Genomic DNA, 18,711 nt, shown 5'->3' with positions numbered 1-18,711 from the left:
GACTTATGCGGGAGCGGCAGCCACAGCCACAGCTGCTCCCGCTGCTTCTGCTGCCCCGTCACCATTTAAACTGATAACGAAAAAGCTTGGGGTGAAGAGCTACACTCACCCCACTATGACCGGCGATCGGCAGGGGTCGCCTGTCCCTCGGGAGGCTGAGGCAGATGTGTCTGTGCAGCACGTGCCTCCCGGGGATGGGGACGAGACCCTGCCTGTGGGGGGGGGTCGCGGATCAACCCGCGGCTAAAATAGACTATTTATCGGTGCCGTTACCCCTCGACGGGTCGGGCGGCCTGGGGTCTGGGTCGGGCGAATTCGAAGAAAGTGAGCTCGCCCAAAGCGGCCCGGTCATTTCCCAGGGGCTGCTCGACCTGGTCGAGGATTTAGCCAAAGACGCCCCATCTGCCGGGTCAGAGGCCGGTGGCGCGGAAGAGGAAGGCCCTCTGGCTGTGTCTCGGGCGCCGGACGTCCTGGGGGAGTTCGGATTTGTGTTCTCCCCGATTTCTCCGTTCGATCTGGCGTCTGGGGCGGAGGGGGGCTCCGAACCGCCGCCGCCGTCTTCTGGCCCGGCGCCCCCGGAGGAGCCCAGGGAGAATTCCTCCGCCACCGATCCTGGGGGTGGGATCCGGGCGGAGGCGGGGCCGGCTGTTGCGGCCGAGCCGTCCGCTGCGCACTGTGCGGTGGGCGGGTCGGCCGCTGGTGACGACCCCCTGGAGGAGGATGGGGACTCGGTGATGGGCACGGAGGACGAGTCGGACTCCGGCGCCGACGAGGCGGTGGACGACCTCGTGCCCCTTGCCGAGTCTCCCCTCATTCCCGCAAGGGAACTCCGGGATTTTATGGCCACGTGCCTGGGTCGGCGTGGGAAGGTCCGGCTGGCCCTCGACAGGTGGTCGGAGCTGGCGCTGCTCATTGATTCCGTCTGCGCCGCCGTTAAGACCATGGACGCGGACGAGGGTGTGAACCCACTTGAGCTGCGTCGGCTCAGAACATTTCTCACTGGGCTGCTGAGGAGGTGGCGGCTGACTAGCGGCTGCGCTTCCTCCCCCCGTTAGTTGTAGGTAGAGGTTGCACTATGCTTCTGACATGAAGATAACCATAGCCAGCCTCAACATCAACGGCAGCGGGGAGGCGCGCCGCAGATTCAATAACTTCTCGGTCCTTCGGGACGGGAAGTATGCGGTGTGCTTCCTGCAAGAAACCCACACCGTTCCGGGAGACGAAGCCACGTGGCTCCTGGAGTGGCAAGGAGGGGTCAGCATGAGTCACCTCTCCAATAATTCCAGCGGGGTGGCTATCTTGCTGGCCCCGCATTTTCAGCCGGAGATCTTGGGGGTCAAGGAGCACGTGCCGGGCCGCTTGCTCCAGGTCACTGTTCGCCTGGGGGGCGTGCCGCTCCATCTAGTGAACGTGTATGCCCCTCAGGCCGGTGCGCAGCAAGTGCGCTTCTTTGAAGAAGTGTCCGCTCTTCTGGGCTCCATCGACGTGGGCGAGTGCGTCATCCTCGGGGGGGATTTTAACTGTACCCTCGAGGCGAGGGACCGTATGGGTCCCCCGCGATGCCCGCCGGCGATGGAGAAGTTGAGGGACCTGGTCGGGTCCTTCGACTTGGTGGACGTCTGGCGAAATCTTCATCCCGACTCCAGCGCCTTCACTTACGTGAGGTCTGGAGGAGGAGGGTCCTGAATCGACCGCCTCTACATTTCCCGGGCGTACGTATCCTGCGTTCCGGCGGCTTCCATGCGGCCGGTGCCGTGCACGGACCACCACCTGGTGTGGGCGGAGCTCGTCCCGCTGCGCGCTCGGGGAGGGTCCGCGTACTGGCACTTTTAACAACCTGCTGCTGGAGGACGCGCGGTTCCGGGATTCGTTTCGTCGGTTCTGGGCCGACTGGAGAAGGAAGCAGGGGGGCTTCCCCTCCTTGAGGCTGTGGTGGGACGTGGGCAAGGCTCACGTGCATCTCTTCTGTCAGGAGTACGCGAAGGGGTCGACCAAGAGGCGGGAGGCCCGGGTCGGGCGGTTGGAGAAGGAGATGCTCGACCTGGAGTCCCGTCTCGGTCAAGTCGTCGGGGACTCGGCCCTGCGGAAGGTGTACGAAGAGAAGAAGGGCGCACTGAAGGACCTGCAGCTCGTCGGGTCCCGAGGCGCGTACGTGAGGTCGCGGATCCAGCTCCTGCGGGACCTGGACCGCGGCTCCCCCTTCTACTCGCTGGAAAAAAGACGGGTCCGTAAGCAGCTCTTGGGGCTGCTGGCCGATGACGGATCTCTGGTCTCGGATCCGGAGGGAATCAGCGCGGAGACCCGCGCCTACTACGGGGCTCTGTTCTCTCCGGATCCGTCCAGCGAGGATGCGCGCAGAGTTTTGTGGGAGGACCTGCCGAAGGTCAGACCGGAGGGCGCCAAAAAATTGGACGCTCCGCTAAGCCTGGCGGAGCTGACCGGCGCCCTCCGCCAGCTCTCTAGGGGAAAGTCCCCGGGGCTGGACGGGCTGACCGTGGAGTTCCACAGGGCGTTCTGGGACGTCTTGGGGGGCGACTACGCGCGGGCCCTGGGGGAAAGTTTGGCGACCGGGGAGATGCCCCTCTCGGCGCAGGGTGGTCATTGTCCTGCTGCCTAAGAGGGGCGATCTCCGCCTCCTCAAGAACTGGCGCCCGGTCTCCCTCCTTAGCACGGACTATAAAATCTTTGCCAGGGCTATGTCTGCTCGCCTTGGCACCGTGCTGGCCCACATGATCCACCCCGACCAGTCCTACACGGTCCCGGGCCGGACCATCCACGACAACATCCATCTGGTCCGGGACCTGGTCCACCACTCCCAGAGGGCTGGTCTGTCGGTCGCCTTCCTCTCCCTGGATCAGGAGAAGGCGTTCGACAGGGTGGATCACGAGTATCTTTTCGGGACTCTGCGCGCATTCGGGTTCGGGACGCATTTCGTCGCCCGGATCCGACTTCTGTACGCCGCCGCAGAGTGTCTGATTAAAGTTAACGGGTCCTTGACGGCGCCCCTTCGCTTCGGGAGGGGGGTGCGTCAGGGATGCCCCATGTCCGGTCAATTATACGCCATTTGCGTGGAGCCATTCCTGCACCTCTTGCGGAAGAGGTTGACGGGACTGGCTCTGCAAGGGCCGGGCATGGAGGTGGTCCTCTCGGCTTACGCCGATGATGTGCTCCTCACGGTCACGGATCCCGCTGACTTGCGGAGGATGCGGGAATGCCAGCAGATTTACTCGGACGCATCCTCCGCCAAGATCAACTGGGAGAAATGTTCCGGACTCCTGGTGGGTCAGTGGCGGGTGGACTCCCTGCCGGAGGAGTTCAGGCCCTTCGCCTGGAGCACCACGCACCTCCTCTATTTGGGAGTCTACCTTAGCCCTGCCGAGGACGCCTGGCCGGCGAACTGGCAATAGCTGGAGGCCAAAGTCACCGCTCGCCTAGGACGCTGGACAGGACTGCTCCGAGTGTTGTCCTACAGGGGTCGAGCGCTGGTCATAAACCAGCTGGTGGCTGCCATGTTGTGGTACCGGTTGGTCACTTTGATCCCTCCCCCTGCGTTTGTCGCCAAGATACAGAAGAAGCTCATCGACTTCTTCTGGGACAAAAGGAAGCACTGGGTCTCTGCTGCGCTTCTGTGTCTCCAGCTTAGGGAGGGCGGTCAGGCGCTGGTGTGCCTTCGCACCCAGGCGGCGACTTTCCGTCTTCAGACGCTGCAGAGATACCTGTACGTAGAGAATCCTCCGAGATGGTGTGCGCTGGCGACGTTTTTCTTCCGTCAGCTGCACGGCCTCAATTACGACACGCAGCTCCTGTTTGTGAAAGTGGGCTGCAGGCGTGCCGGCCTGCAGGAGCTGCCTGTCTTCTACCAGGAACTACTATGGGTTTGGAACTATGTCGCTTCCAGGCGGAGCTCTCCCCCATCAGGAGCAGTGGCTCTCCTTCGGGAGCCGCTGCTCAGGAATCCGCACCTCCGTGAATGTGGGTTCGGGCGGCTGGCGGAGGGTGGGGCTGTGGCTGGCGGTGTGACCAGAGTCGGGGACCTGCTCGATGTCGGAGGAGCGGGCTGGATGGCGCCGGAGGAGCTGGCGTGGCGCCTGTCCTGGGCCAACGTCCGGCTCGCGGCCGAAGCCATCGAGTCGGTGAAAGTGGCACTGGGCCCCGATTCCACTAGGTGTATCAAGGCGGCTCAAGCACGTGGGGTGATCCCGTCCGAGCTTACCCCCGTCCGGACGGAATTCCTTATTGGCGCCCGGCCCCGAAACTCCCCTCGGGAGCCGGCGCCTCACAACTTGAGCCGTCTCGAGGAAATACCCTCCGTGCCTTTTCATTCCGCGCGGAGGGGTTTCCTGTACGGGCTGCTCCTGCACACTCTCCACTTTGCCATCTTCGTCTGCCGTCCAGACACGCCTTGGCGTGGCGTCTTGCCGACTGGCGGTGGCGGAGGTCCCCAATGGAGGGCTCTCTACGCAGGAGTCCTCCCTTGTTCCATCGGGGACTTGGCCTGGAGGGTGTTGCACGGAGCGGTCCCGTGCAATAAAGTTTTAAGTAGGTTCACGGACTCCCAGGCCGCCTGTGTTTTTTGCGGCCTGGAGGAGTCCGTTTTCCACGTTTATATGGAGTGTGAGAGGTTGCAGCCCCTCTTTCACTACTTGAAGGGGCTGCTCCTCGATTTTTGGTTGCACTTCAGTCCCACGCTCCTGATCTACGGTCACCCGGTGCGGAGGGGAGCGGATAGGCTGGAGGACCTCCTTGTGGGCCTGCTCCTGGGCCTGGCTAAAAGAACAATCAATTGGTCCAGGCAGCGGGCGATCGAGGGGGTCGTCCAGCCGGATTGCCTGCCTCTCTTCCGCGGCCATGTTCACGCCCGGGTGGCCCTGGAGATGGAGCACGCGGTGTCCGCTGGTACGCTTGAGTATTTCCGCGACCGTTGGGCGCCGCGGGGGCTGGAGTGCATCGTCAATTTGGAACACCAAATTTTAATTTGATTTATTAAGGTTTAGTTGAACTTTTGTTTATTTACAGTTGATTTGGTTTAAATTTTAAATTTTGGTTCAAATAAAAAGAGGACCTCCAACCAGTAAAGACCTGTTGAACTTTAATCTTGTAGTCTGTGTGTTATTAATTACAACTAGAACACACAGACTTAACAGAAATCATGTTTGACAAATTTTCTAGAGTTCTTTGAGGATGTAACGAGCAGGGTGGATAAAGGGAATCAGCAGATGTAGTGTATTTGGATTTCCAGAAGGCATTCGATAAGGTGCCACATAAAAGGTTACTGCATGAGATAAGAGCTCTCGGGGTTGGGGGTAATATATTAGCATGGATAGAGGATTGGCTAACTAACAGAAAGCAGAGAGTTGGGATAAATGGGTAATTTTCCAGTTGGCAAACTATAACTAATGGGGTGCCACAGGGATCAGTGCTGGGGCCTCAACTATTTACAATCTACTATATTAATGACTTGGATGAAGGGAACGTGTGTACTGTAGCCAAATTTGCTGCTGATAGGTGGGAAGGCAAGTTGTGAGGAGGACACAGAGTCTACAAAGGGATATAGATAGGTTAAGTGAGTGGGCAGAAATTTGGCAGATGGTGTATAATGTGGGAAAATGTGAGGTTATCCACTTTGGTAGGAACAATAAAAAAGCGAATTATTATTTAAATGGAGAGAGACTACATAATGCTGCGGTACAGAGGGATCTGGTGGTCCCCATACCTGAAACACAAAAAGTTAGCATGCAGTTACAGCAAATAATTAGGAAGGCAAATAGAATGTTGGCCTTTATTGCAAGGGGGATGGAGTATAAAAGTAGGGAAGTTTTGCTACAACTGTACAGGGTGCTAGTGAGACCACACCTGGAGCAGTGCATGCAACTTTGGTCTCCTTATTTAAGGAGGGATATACTTGCATTGGAGGCAATTCAGAGGTTCACTAGGTTAATTCCTGAGATGAAGGGGTTGTCTTATGAAGAAAGGTTGAGCAGGTTGGGCCTATACTTATTGGAGTTTAGAAGAATGAGAGGTGATCTTATTGAAACATATAAGGTTCTGAGGGAGCTTGACAGGGTAGATGCAGAGAGGATGTTTCCCCTCATGCGGGAATCTAGAACTAGGCACAGTTTCAGGATAAGGGGTCGCCCATTTAAAATGGAGATGAGGAATTTCTTCTCTGAGTCATGAATCTTTGGAATTCTCTACCCTAGAGAGCTGTGGAGGCGGAGTTGTTGAATATATTCAAGGCGGAGATAGACATATATTTGAGCTACAGGGAAGTCAAGGGTTATGGGGAGCGGGCGGGGAAGTGGCGTTGAGGCCAAGATCAGATCAGCCATGATCTTATTGCATGGCGGGGCAGGCTCGAGGGGCCGAATGGCCTACACCTTCTCCTATTTCTTATGTTCTTATCCCATGGCACTATTCAGAGTAGAGCAGGGAATTTTCCCGGTGTCCTGGGCAACATTCATCCCTCAACTAACACCATCAAATCAAATAACTGCTCATTCATCTACTTGATGTCACTATTTCTGTAAGCACTACACTTTGGGTGTGAAGCACTTTGGGATATGAAAGGTACTATCTAAATTCAAGTCTTTTTATATAGTCAAGGAGTTAACCGGTACTTGGAAACCAGAAAACACGTGAGCACCTGCATACTACATTCTGTGCAGTAGTTCCAGCCAGCCAGTAGGATGACAGATCTGACTCGAGGCTCTTTGATAGGATAAATTCTCCCATGATAATGGGTTTAGTGGGTCCTCCAAGCAACTGATTTTGGTGAATCTTGCAAGTTTACTCTGTGTTACCAGCAGCTGCACAAGACCCACAAGCCAGGAGCCAGGGGCACGATTACCCCACAAAATCCAGTATAAAAGCCACTGGAGCCTTTAGTTCTGACAGCAAACCTGAATTCCTTAGATGGATTTTGTGCTGTCCATGCACAACATCACAGAATCATAGAATGGTTACAGCACAGAAGGAGGCCATTCGGCCCGTCGAGCTTGTGCCGGCTCTCTGCAAGAGCACTTCAGCTAGTCCCACTCCCCTGCCCTTTCCCTGTAGCCCTGCAAAAAAAATTCCTTCAGGTACTTATCCAATTCCCTTTTGAAAGCCATGACTGAGTCTGCCTCCACCACCAGGCAGTGCATTCCAGATCCTAACCACTCGCTGCGTAAAAAGGTTTTTCCTCATGTCGCCTTTAGTTCTTTTGCCAATCACCTTGAATCTGTGTCCTCTGGTTCTTGACCCTTCCGCCAATGGGAACAGTTTCTCTCTATGTCTAGACCCATCATAGTTTTGAACACCGCTATCAAATCTCTTAACCTCTGCTCTAAGGAGAACAACCCCAGCTTCTCTAGTTTATCCACGTAACTGAAGTCCTTCATTCCTGGAACCATTCTCGTAAATCTTTTCTGCACCCTCTAAGGCTTTCACATCCTTCCTAAAGTGTGGTGCCCAGACTTGGACACAAAACTCCAATTGAGGCTGAACCAGTGTTTTATAAAGTTTCAGGATCTAGAAAGTCTATCAACTTACAAAATGGACTAATTCATGAAAAAACATTGTTGCTTATCAGACTCTTTTAAGAGATTAGTTGTAAAAAGGACATATTAACTCCTCATGGACTAATTCAAATTTTATTCTTCTGAAGTATTGTGCTGATTCAGTATCGATGTAGCATTTAGCGGCTGTGTACCAACTTTGTAAGTAAATCTGATCAAGTAGTTTTAGCTGATATGCATTGGTCTGTTGGAACCATAGCAGTTTATAGCACAGAAAGAGGCCATTCTGCCCATCGTGTCTGCGCAGCTCTTTGCTCAAGTAATCCAAAGCAAATTCCACTTTCCTCCTCTCTCCTCATAGCCCTCTGTTTCAAATATCTTCCCTTAAAAGATGCAATGGTGCCTTCCTCAACTACTCCCTGTTGCAATACCCTAACAACTCTGCATACAGTTATTTCTCCTAACCGCTCTTCTTGCTGTCCTTGTGGTAATGTTAAATAGATGACATTTGGGCATTGACTCCCCAGCCAGAAGAAATTATCTTTCCTATTCACCCTATCAAAACCCTTCATAACTTTAAAAATCTCTTGGCCTTCTTTGCTCCAATGGAAATAGTCCCAGTGGGGTAAAGTTTCTGCTTTGGGTGCAATTGGCGATTCCAGCACATATTGCGCCTGTTTTCAAACGTGTTTTTCTTTTCCCCGCTCAAACTCATTTGCATATCGGTGAACGGCAAACTCTGCCATGAACTAGCACAATCGGGCAGCAGTTTAAAACATAATTTCAAACAAAAATTGCTTTAAAAAATATTCCCTGATATATTTAAGAGTGGTAACTTGGTGCAGTTTGATTAATACAGCTGAAAACTGGTTTATCACAAAAAAATAAGCATTTTTAATCACAGTGTCAATCCACCATCTCTGAGTAACCCGATTTTAACTACTTAAAATGATTTTTTTAAAATATTCTAAACTATTTTCTAGTTAGATTGGGGTGCAGTAGTGTGGTGATTATTTCCTATGTTTAATAAGTATTGTGATTGGTGAATGGGGTGGTTGTTCTCTGTGTTAGTAAGAAGTATTGTAATTGGTTGTTTGTTTCTACCTTGAGATATATGCTGTAAACTCATTGGTAGTGGATGTCAGGTGATTTGTGGTGGCCATCTTAAATTCAGTTCTCTCCAGTCATGGTTGGAGACTGGTGTTGAAAGATGTGCTACTGGATTTTTAAAGTTAATAAAGCCTAGATTAGAAAGGCAAATCTATTCTTTATTTCAATTTATTAGCTTTTTATCAGAATGGAGCGATATCTTCAACCGGAACGATTCAATGCTGACCCTAATTCTGCAGGAGTGGATGATAAATGGAAACATTGGTATTGTACATTTACAAACTTTTTGGGTGTGTTGGAACAAGAGTCTCTGAATAAGCTGAATATGCTGATCAACTACATTGCTCCGGATGTGTATAAGTATATTTTGGATAGTAAAACTTACGAATTGGCTATTTCTACATTGGAGAAGATTTTTGTTAAACCAAAGAATGAGGTATTTGCACGTCATTTTCTATCTGCCCGTAGGCAGCAGGTGGGAGAATCTTTGGATACTTATTTACAAGCACTTCGGCACCTTAGCGCTAACTGTAATTATAAAGCCGTGACGGACGAAGAATATAAGGAAGAATCGGTACGGGGTGCTTTTATTAATGGACTACTGTCTAGATCAATTCGTCAGCGGTTGTTAGAAAATAAGACTTTGGATCTCAAGAGTGCTTTTGAGCAAGCTTCTACATTGGATACGGCTCAGAGAAGTTCGGATTCTTATGCTCTTTCTAATCGGCCTGCGACTGTGGTTTCGGCAGTTCCGGACGAAAAGGAATTAGGTGGACTTAATGGGAGTGGTTTACTAGATTCTGAAACAGTTTCTACTTCAGCGGCTGTTACCTCTAGGATTCAGAAGTGTTATTTTTGTGGGAACGTCCGGCATCCTCGTTTGAAGTGTCCTGCCCGGGAGGCTGTGTGTAGTAAATGCGGCAAGAGAGGTCATTATGCACGTGTTTATAAATCATTAGGTTCAATTATCTCCTCTTCTGCGACTATTCAACCTGTAGAGAGGGCGTTTATTGCATCAATTTCTGCTGCATTTGCTCATGGCCTAAACAAACCTATAGTTATGGCCCAAGTTAATGGGTTAGAAGTGAAGGCTCTCATAGATACGGGCAGTATCGAGAGTTTTATAAGTCTTCAGTTTGCGAAGGAAAAGTGTTTGAAAATCTTGCCTGTTACTTATCAGGTGTGTATGGCTCAGACGACCCTTACTTCACAAGTAGCTGGTTGTTGCCTTGTGAAATTGATTCTTCTAGGTAATACGTATACTGATATACGCCTATCTGTTTTGCCTAATCTTTGTGCGGATATTTTGATTGGTCATGATGTGCTTAAATTACACGAGTCTCTCAGTCTTTCGTTTGGAGGGGCTAAGCCACCCTTATCCATTTGTGGATTAACTTCTTTATCCATTTCTCCATTATCACTTTTTTCCAATTTGATGCCGGATTGTAAGCCAATTGCTACCAAGTCAAGAAGGTATAGCAGTCAGGATAAAGAATTTATTAATTCTGAAGTCCAACGTCTTTTATTGGAAGGAATCATTGAACCTAGTTGTTCGCCTTGGCGGGCTCAGGTAGTTGTCACCACTAACGAGAGGCATAAGAAACGAATGGTGATGGACTACTCTCAAACTATTAATAGGTATACTCAATTAGATGCGTACCCTTTGCCTAAGATTGATGAGCTTATCAACAAAGTACCTCAGTATAAGTTTTTTAGCACTATTGATTTAAAGAGTGCTTATCATCAGATTCCTATTGTTAAGAGGGATCAACCATATACAGCCTTTGAGGCTGGTGGAAAGCTGTATCAGTTTTGCCAAATACCATTTGGTGTTACTAATGGTGTTGCTTGTTTTCAACGGGCAATGGATGCTTTTATAAGTGATAACTCTCTCTCTGACACCTTTTCATATTTAGATGATATCACGGTGTGTGGTAAATCAAGGGTGGAGCATGATTCTAATTTAGAAAGATTCCTTCAAGCTGCGGAAAAAGTTGGTTTAACTTTTAATAAAGAGAAGTGTATCTTTTCGACTACTGAGGTAAATCTACTGGGGTATATTATCTCAGGAAATAAGATTAAACCAGATCCAGAACGTCTGCGACCATTGATCGATTTACCTTATCCTACTAATTCTAAGGCTTTGCAACGAGTTGTTGGACTGTTTTCTTACTATTCTAATTGGATTGCAAACTTTTCGCAGAAGATCCGGCCCCTTATACGGGTTATGACATATCCTCTCTCATGGGAGGCCAGGACATGTTTTGATAAATTTAAAAAGGATATCCTAGGAGCAGTTGTGCATTCTATTGATGAGCAGGTTCCCTTTGTGATTGAGACGGATGCTTCTGATTTTGCAATTGGGGCTACTCTGAACCAAAATGGAAGACCTGTGGCCTTTTTCTCACGTACTTTGAACAATAGTGAAAAAAGACATTCTTCAATAGCGAAAGAGGCATATGCAATAGTAGAAGCACTGCGTAAATGGAGACATTATTTATCGGGGCGACATTTCACGTTGGTAACCGATCAAAAATCTGTGTCCTTTATGTTTGATGTTAAACATTTTGGAAAGATCAAAAATGATAAAATAATGAGGTGGTGGATTGAGTTGGCATGTTACCATTTTGATACAGTTTATCGTCCGGGGAAGGATAATGTTGCTGCTGATGCACTGTCGAGGGCTTATTGTTCTGTGATTCACGGAGATACGCTTATTAATCTTCACAATGCCTTATGTCATCCTGGGGTTACGAGGATGATACACTTCGTACGCAGTAAGAATTTGCCCTTTTCAGTTGAAGATGTCAAGCGGATGACTTCATCATGTTCTATCTGTGCTCGGTGTAAACCGAATTTCTTTAAGCCTCAACGAGCTCATCTTATAAAGGCTACTTCTCCTTTTGAGCGTTGATTTTAAGGGGCCTCTTCCTTCAACGACTCAAAATCGATACATATTTACTGTTGTGGATGAGTTTTCAAGGTTTCCTTTTGCTTTTCCTTGCGCAGATGTATCAGCTGCTACAGTTATCAAATGTCTGACTCAACTTTTTGTCATCTTTGGGATGCCTGCGTATATCCATTCAGATCAGGGAAGTTCTTTTATGTCTTCCCAGTTGAAGGAATACCTTCAGAGCTGGGGAATTTCTACTAGTAGAACTACCCCGTATAACCCCCAGGGTAATGGACAGTGCGAACGATACAATGGGGTGATCTGGAAGGCAGTTATGTTGGCTTTGACATCCCGGAACCTTAAGAATACACAGTGGGAAATGGTACTGCCTGATGCCCTGCATTCCATTAGATCATTGCTTTCAATGGCTACTAATGTGACCCCCCATGAAAGGCTTTTTAATTACCCGCGGAGATCTACTACGGGATATTCGGTACCTTCATGGCTTACTATGCAGGGACCTGTGCTGCTTCGACGCCATGTTAGATTGTCAAAATATGATCCTTTAGTGGAGGAGGTGGAGCTGTTGGAAGCAAATTCCCAATATGCTCATATTCGATTCCAAGATGGGAAAGAAAGTACTGTTTCAGTTAAAGACTTGGCTCCTTGTGGTGGCCAGCCCTCTTCCGAGGATACTAATAATAGTCATGATTCAGATAATGTGGATGTTGTTATAGATACTACGAATATTTCCAATCCTATTGCAGATAATTATACTTCTATTAGTCAGCCTTTGATGGATGTTCATGACCGTCCTAGTTTACTTCCTGATGGGATTTCCAATCCGGAAACCGTTGATAATCGGGATATGGATAGCCTTCCTGCAGAAGATACTTCGGTGTCTCCGGGTGTGGGAGGGCAAGGAATTTCACCAAGGTTAAGACGGTCGACACGAACAAGATATCCGGTCGACCGACTGAAAATGGACTTTTAAATTGATAGTAATGTTTTAAAATTGTTGAAATATTATATTTGTATTTTAGTTGTAAGTAAATTAATTATAAATTGTAAAGGTTATTTTAGGTTGGAGCATGTTTTAAAAGGAGGGGTGAATGTGGTGATTATTTCCTATGTTTAATAAGAAGTATTGTGATTGGTGAATGGGGTGGTTGTTCTCTGTGTTAGTAAGAAGTATTGTAATTGGTTGTTTGTTTCTACCTTGAGATATATGCTGTAAACTCATTGGTAGTGGATGTCAGGTGATTTGTGGTGGCCATCTTAAATTCAGTTCTCTCCAGTCATGGTTGGAGACTGGTGTTGAAAGATGTGCTACTGGATTTTTAAAGTTAATAAAGCCTAGATTAGAAAGGCAAATCTATTCTTTATTTCAAGTAGTCAGTGCCTTAGTAATTTAAAAATTACATTCAAAAGCTTTTAAAATGTACCTATTAATGTCCTTGTGCCCAAAAGATCCAGCTTAACTTTTAGAGCTGCCTCGAAGGCCTGCAAGCGAGTGCAATTAGCGGAAACTCCCCAGGGTGATTAATTCACCCTGGGGACATGGCCAGTTTAGTAGGCAGGGTCAGCTTCTAGCACGATGTTTTTAAAACTGGCGCAAAAGATTGCAGAAAGTCGATTTGTGCTGAACACAATTTGCACTTGAAATTCCGTGATCTTTTACACCAGTTACACCGATTCCGGGCAAAATGCGCCGGAAAAAACAGCGCAGTCGAGCAGAAACTCGGGGCCAGTATCTCTGTTTTTTAACTAGTTTCTCATCCCTGGTGAATCTCTACTGTATGGCTTTAATGTCCTTTTTGGTAATGAGACATCCAGAATTGCACACAGTATCCAAACTCTGGGCTAACTATTGCATTATTTATCATGATCTCTCCTCTTGTATTCTGTGACCCTATTTGCAAAACCCCAAATGCAATTGACCTTTTTTTTATGACTTTACCTGCGCTCTCACTTTCAATGAATTATTTATTTGAACCCCTAGGTCTTTTTATTCCTCCACATCCTTTAGCCTCTTTTTATTGAGTTTATACTCCCATTCCTTGTTTTTCTTTGCAAAATACATGACCTCAAACTTCTCTGCTTTAAATTGCACCAGGTTGTCTGCCCATTCTGTTAATCTGTCTATGTTTCCCTGCCGTCTTTTCCAATCCTTCTTGCTGTTTTCCAATCCTCCTACTTGTGTGTTCACAGTAGGTGTCAATATTGTGCTCCCTGCACCCAAGTCATCTATATATATCGTAAAGTGGACCCAGCACTGACCCCTGGGGTGCACCACTTCCAACCCTTCTTCAATCTGAGGAATACTCATTAACCCTAACCTCAAGTCTCCTGTATATCACCTTATCGAACATCTGAAAATCCATGTACAGTATACTTACCATATTATCAGTACAATCAGTCACTTCTTCAAAAATATGTTTCAAATTTGTCAGGCATGACTTGGCATTAACAAATCCATTCTGGCTGTTTGCTGAACCCATGCATCTTTAAATGCTTACTACTGTAGTTTGATTTTGAATTATGGATTCTAAGAGTTTGCGCACAACTGGTACGATAGCAAACGCGCACAACTGGTATTAGATTAACATGTAGAGCTAAGACGGTGCTTTCACTTGCCTGGTGATGTGCTCAGGAATCGAACAGAGAATGCTCTTCACTTTGTTTCTGCTTACTGATTTTGTCTTGGGCTTTGGAAAGCAGCAGAATAACATTACACTGGACTGTGACATAAACTTTCAGTGCCAAACAAGTTTATGAAACTGCAAAAAAACTAATGAACAGTAGTAACTGTATGAGATTTTACAATAGTTATTAAACTGAATTATCTCCAAGTAAATAGAAAAATAGTTTGTGATTGGTGCTCTAAATTATGTATTCTTACATGGCGGTTATTTTCCTTTACTCACTGTATGGAAGCTATCTGGCCGTGATATCACTTTTTAAACACTTTGGAACGACACTCTAATTTGAACCAGCCAGGCTGAGAAATACTTTCCGGAAAATTTCTGGGAGCAAGCAAATGTAAATAACTGTTACTTTTTTAAAAACCTGACAATCGCATATCTAAACAAATCCGACAACTCTGACAAGATGTTTGTATTTAAATTGAGTTGTACAAAGATAAACTTGGACATTTAGTTTTCTGTGAGTAAAGCTGTTTTTTAAGCCCCCTATGTATGGTGACAAAAATAAAGAAGCCAATACCATCACATACATTAGAGAAGAACTTTCTTTTTGCCATGTTGATGGCAAGAATGCTTTGTGGCCAGTGACTGCTCATTCTTCTTCTTCTTAGGCAGTCCCTCGGAGCTGAGGATGACTTGCTTCCACATTAAAAATGAGTTCTCAGGTGACTGATGAGTCCAATGCAGGACCTACAGTCTCTGTCATAGGTGGGGCAGACAGTGGTTGAAGGGGCGAGTGGGTGGGGTGCTTGGGTTGATGTGCGCTCCTTCCGCTGTTTGCACTTGGCTGCCGCTTGCTCCTGGCGAAGAGACTCAGTGTTCGGCGCTTTCTCGGATGCTTCTCCTCCACTTTGTGTGGTCTTGGGCCAGGGATTCCCAGGTGTCAGTGGGGTTGTTGCGCTTTTTCAAGGAGGCTTTGAGGGTGTCCTTGAAGCGTTTCCTCTGCCCACCTGGGGCTCTCTTGCCGTGCCGGAACTCCAAGTAGAGCGCTTGTTTTGGGAGTCTCGTATCGGGCATGCGGATGATGTGACCCGTCCATCGGAGCTGAATGAGCATGGTCAAAGCTTCGATGCTGGGGATGTTGGCCTGAGCGAGAACACTGACGTTGGTGCACCTATTCTGCCAATGAATTTGCAGGATCTTGCGGAGGCAGCATTGGTGGTACCTCTCCAGTGCTTTGAGGTGCCTGCTGTACATGGTCCATGTCTCTGAGGCATACAGCAGGGCGGGTATCACTGCTGCTCTGTAGACCATGAGCTTAGTGCAGGGTTTGAGGTCCTGGTCTTCAAACACTCTCTTCCTCAGTCGACCGAAGGCTTGCCTGGCACACTGAAGGCAGTGTTGGACTTCGTCATCGACGTCTGCCCTTGTTGACAGTAGGCTCCCGAGGTATGGAAAGTGGTCCACGTTGTCCAAGGCCTTGTCGTGGATTTTGATAATCGGGGGGCAGTACTGTGTGGCGGGGTCAGGTTGGTAGAGGACCTTTGTCTTACGGATGTTTAGTGTAAGGTCCATGCTCTCGTACGCTTCGGTGCCATGTTGATGGCAAGAATGTTTTGTGGCCAGTGACTGCTCATTCTACCTGCTCCGTGGCTGCATCTTTGGCATCTTTTAAACAACTAGACATCAATGGTGTCTGTCATGTGACTACCTAGAGCGATCTGCACATGTTACTCGAAGAACTATTACCTCGAATAGACAAGGACTCCTGCATATTCAAAATGTGGAGCTCTCTCTTCCTGTAAGATTTTCCTTCTCCTAAAGTAGGGTTCACTTTTTTTCTTTTCCCTGAAGGAGCTCCTTCCTTCTAGTCAGATGCTACTTGGTCAGTCTCTAGCCGTGTACGTTGATTATATACCGAAGAAGAAAGAGAAATATCCTCTCTTTGGTAGAATCTTTGTCTTTCTTCTAAAGTGCATCTTACACACTCCCATCTACCCACCCAACCATCCCCACAAGCTTTGCATGGTTGTGCTCACCTTCCATTTGCCCTTGCCTAATAAAACAAACTGAAACCTTGAAGGCAAAACTTGCTTTAATTAGATTGCGAGAGTCTGAAGTGCCACCTCTGATGTCATAGTGATGTCATGTAGCCTCTTAAAGGAAGGTGGTCCCTTATGTAATTTTGTTTTCTTCCAATAATGTAAACCGGTGCTCACTTAGTAATGTGTGGAGGATGCGCTGCAAGGATGAATACGCTCCCAACGGCAAGCAACCTCTCCAGTCGATGCGTTTACAAATGGGAACTCAGCGTGTCCATAGGCCAGGTGCAGGTTCAACCCTCTGTCACTCTTCAGCACTGCACATGCAGATTCGTGAACCAGATGCCAGAGTTAAGCAGCAGGATCAGCTTGCTGATTCTCTGGAGGGCACTGCGCCACATCCTTTTTTTGTGGTAGTGAGCATTGCCGCAAACTCGTTTCCTCCTATCCTGATAGTGGGGGAGAGGAGACATACACAGAGATTGAGAAAAAGAGACCTTGGCACACATAGATAGCACCAAGAGACCTCCTACGTTGCGTGCACAACATGGCTGAAGTCCAATTGAGATACTTACCACCAGCACCATAGCTTCAGAGCAATGCCTCTTCCTTCATTTAGACGGTCCAGACGCCATCTTTTTGGGTATCCCTTTTTAAATTGTCCATGCAGGGTCCCTTTTATTAATAACCTTGGGAGAATGTGGGAATTTTGCGAACCTTACAAGAGTGGCTCGGTAGTACCACTACTGACCGAGCTGGCCAAGTCCTGAAGGACATAGCTGCCAGTTTGGGCCTGCGACAGGTGGCGAGAGAACCAACATGAGGGAAAAACCTACTTGACCGCGTCCTCACCAATCTACCTGTCACAGATGCATCTGTCCATGACAGTATTGGTAGCAGTGACCACCACACAGTCATTGTGGAGACGAAGTCCCGTCTCCACACTGAGGACACCCTCCATCGTGTTGCGTGGCACTACCACCGTGCTAAGTGGGATAGATTCAGAACAAACCTAGCAGCTCAAAACTGGGCATCCATGAGGTGCTGTGGGCCATCAGCAGCAGCAGAACTGTATTCCACCACAATCTGTAACCTCATGGCCCGGCATATCCCTCAAGCTATCATTACCATCAAGCCAGGGGACCAACCCTGGTTCAATAAGGAGTGTAGAAGAGCATGCCAGGAGCAGCATGAGGCGTATCTAAAAATGAGGCGTCAACCTGGGAAGCTGCAACACAGAACTACATGCATGCTGAAAAGCGGAAGCAGCATGCTATAGACAGGGCTAAGTGATCCCACAATCAATGGATCAGATCAAAGCTCTGCAGTCCTGCCACATCCAGCCGTGAATGGTGGTGGACCATTAAACAACTAACGGGAGGAGGAGGCTCCATGAATATCCCAATCCTCAATGATGGTGGAGCCCAGCACGTGAGTGCAAAAGACACGGCTGAAGCGTTTGCAACCATCTTCAGCCAGAAGTGCCGAGTGGATGATCCATATTGGCCTACTCTTGAGGTCCCCACTATCACAGAAGCCAGTCTTCAGCCAATTCGATTCACTCCATGTGATATCAAGAAACGGCTGAGCGCACTGGATAGAGCAAAGTCTATGGGTCCTGACAACATCCCGGCTATCGTGCTGAAGACGTGTGCTCCAGAACTAGCTGAGCCTCTAGTCAAGCTGTTCCAGTACAGCTACAACACTGGCATCTATCCGACAATGTGGAAAACTGCCAGGTATGTCCTGTCCACAAAACGCAGGACAAATCCAACCCGACCAATTACTGCCCCATCAGTCTACTCTCAATCATCAGCAAAGTGATGGAAGGTGTCATTGACAGTGCTATCAAGCGGCACTTACAAATAATCTGCTCATTGATGCCCGGTTTGGGTTCCGCCAAGACCACTCGTATCCTGACCTCATTACAGGCTTGGTCCAAACATGGACAAAGGAGCTGAATTCCAGAGGTGAAGAGAGAGTGACTGCCCTTGACATCAAGGCAGCATTTGACCGAGTGTGGCATCAAGGAGCCCTAGTAAAACAAGTCAACGGGAATCGGGGGCAAAATGCTCCACTGGCTGGCGTCACACCTAGCACAAAGGAAGATGGTTGTGGTGGTTGAAGGTCAATCATCACAACCCCAGGACATCGCTGCAGGAGTTCCTCAGGCAGTGTCCTAGACCCAACCATTTCAGCTGCTTCATCAATGACCTTCCCTCCAACATAAGGTCAGAAATGGGGATGTTCGCTGATGACTGCATAGTGTTCAGCATCATTCACAACTCCTCAGATAATGAAACAGTCCATGCCTGCATGCAACAAGACCTGGACGACGTTCAGGCTTGGGCTGATAAGTGGCAGGTAACATTCGCGCCACAGAAGTGCCAGGCAATGACTATCTCCAACAAGCAAGAGTCTAACCACCTCCCCTTGACATTCAACAGCATGAGCATCGCCGAATCCCCCACCATCAACACCCTGGAGGTCACCATTGACCAGAAACTTAACTGGACCAGCCACAT

The sequence above is a fragment of the Somniosus microcephalus genome, chromosome 11, assembly GCF_052327205.1.
Source record: "Somniosus microcephalus isolate GS21.2 chromosome 11, FLI_Smic_1.0, whole genome shotgun sequence".
Taxonomy (NCBI): domain Eukaryota; kingdom Metazoa; phylum Chordata; class Chondrichthyes; order Squaliformes; family Somniosidae; genus Somniosus; species Somniosus microcephalus.
The sequence above is the reverse complement of the archived record's forward strand: the minus strand, read 5'-3'. Positions refer to the sequence as shown.